The sequence below is a fragment of the Trypanosoma cruzi genome, genomic scaffold (assembly GCF_000209065.1).
Source record: "Trypanosoma cruzi strain CL Brener 1047053515923 genomic scaffold, whole genome shotgun sequence".
Lineage (NCBI taxonomy): Eukaryota > Euglenozoa > Kinetoplastea > Trypanosomatida > Trypanosomatidae > Trypanosoma > Trypanosoma cruzi.
This window is the reverse complement of record NW_001849202.1, coordinates 20531-22599: the sequence shown is the minus strand read 5'-3', so window position 1 is coordinate 22599 and position 2069 is coordinate 20531. Positions and strand designations below refer to the sequence as shown.

The following is a 2069-nucleotide window of genomic DNA, read 5'->3' as shown; positions in this document are numbered from 1 at the left end:
CCCCCCCCCCCCCCCCCCCAGCGCTCCTGGGTCTTCATCGCATATTCACGATCAAAATTATATATATGATCGGTTTCCTTTTCCCCCCACAGTTCTCCATCCTTTCTTTTTTCTGTCCCCCCAGAACTACAAAAATACAATTGCCTCCATGTGTATGTGTGCGTACAAATTAGTACAGAAGCATTGCACAAAAAGAGTAAAACAAATGCAGGCAAATACATGTATATAATTTAATAAAACAAATATACACGCATACAAATATTATATATAATATATTGCTCGTGTTTGTATAATTATCTAAGCATGCATGCATCCAATTCACCGTTTCACCTATAAAAAATTGGCCCTGGTCTATAAGCGGTGACATTTTTTTTTCTTTTTTTCTTTTTTGCTTTTCACTCCCTTTTGCTTAAACACAAATACATACACAAACAAAAAAAAAGGATTTATTTTATTTCTTTTGGACGAAGAAATGAGGGAAAGGGGATTGGGAGAGCAGCGGGGCAGACCCCTTCCCCCCCCCCCCTTCCACACACACACACACACACCTCATCTACTGTCGTCCCTCTCCCGTTTACTTTTTTTTTCTTTTTTATTATTATGGTGCATTGCCTTGTTCACTTCATGTTACCTATGCGTTGTTGTCTTGCCAAGCTCCTCGGAAAGGCGCAACTTCAGCAAACGCCTAAAAAACGGCACTGCCTCGCCGCGACGAATGGTGAACTCGCCGCTTGCAATTTCCCGCGGGACAGTAAACGTCATCTTTAGCCTCTTGCCACTGTTCTTCTCTTCGGGACTGCCGCCACCGCGCAGATGCATTTGAAGACGGTTCTCAACAACGGCATTATTTTCATTGCCACTCTGAACAGGAATCAAAGTGCGGGTCTCCACCTGTGGCGGGGTGTTATTAACACCCAAGTTGCCATTATTGCCCTTTTTGTCGTTGCTGCCCGCGGCAACAGAAGACGTGTTGGTCGTGATGGCAACTTGGGGCTTCAGCGAAACAGGGGATGGACGGGCATCTTTTTGCTCCTCCGGGACTGTCGGTGGCGTGATGGATGCGGCGTCGCTATGCTCTGGCGAAGCCTTGAGTTTCCCAACGAGATCCGATAGTCTTATCCCGCCAGCACCACCGGATATTGTGACTGCGGCAGATGCTGGCGCCATCCCAGTCACCGTCTTCGACACTGACGCGTCTTCCGTTGCGCTGCGCGGCTTTGGAATGACCGAAACGCTCTCGGCCATCGGCACTGAACCCCTTTTCTGCTGCTGTTGTTGTTGTTGTTGCTGTTGCTGTTGTTGTTGAGACTTCTGCATAAGGGCCCTAAGGATGGACACGGTGGTGCGTTCCGACTCCGTCGCGGCCCCGCCGCCATCATCATCCCCAGGCCTGTTGAGCACAAGCAGCGAGGACAACTTTGACAGACCACCGCGCGGCTGCCGCAGCCGGCCATCAAAGTGACTTCCGCCTGTGAATGGTTCATCGTAAACCACCTCTGCATCGTGGCTTGTGGCAAGTAGCCTAACTATTGTGCCTACCGCACCAAACGGAACAGAACCGACGGCTCGGCAGTTGACGACGCGTGCCCCGAGACGGAATATCTGATCCTGCGGCAGCGGCAGCTGGGTAATGTGGCCACCGCTGCTATGCGTGAGCGGGAAGTACAAGTGGCGTTTCACAACAGGATTTAGTATAAGCTCCTTTGTGGGGCGCGGCTGTTGTCGGTCAAGCTCATCCTCCAAATCCCGCAGGTGGTCGCGAGTAAAGGCATCGTCGCTGGCCGCGATAAGTGCCACGTCACGGATGCCAGAGGCATCAATGAAGGCCTCCATCTCTGTAAGCACATCATCCACCTCCATCTCCTGCCATTTTCCGGTCATAAACTGGGGCGGCTCCAGGGCCTGTGGAGCGGCGGTCCCACTTTCCAGTCGCTTAACAAGTGGTTGGAATTCCTGCACATATCGACGAATTAGCGCAACTGCTTCACGCGAGAACCACGTTGTGTATTGTGGCGTGCGGCTTGAGCGGCCAAGAAGTCGCCCTTGCCGGCACTATCCAAGTAGTGGGC

General features: G+C 51.3%; 1 pseudogene, besides 3 other annotated features; it reads right to left on the bottom strand.

Annotated features, from left to right (window-relative positions):
* Positions 1 to 2069: a sequence feature (heterozygous, non-Esmeraldo-like haplotype).
* Positions 257 to 277: a sequence feature (AT_rich).
* On the bottom strand, positions 628 to 2069 carry Tc00.1047053427303.10 (annotated as a pseudogene; the record flags this gene model as incomplete).
* Positions 1265 to 1305: a microsatellite.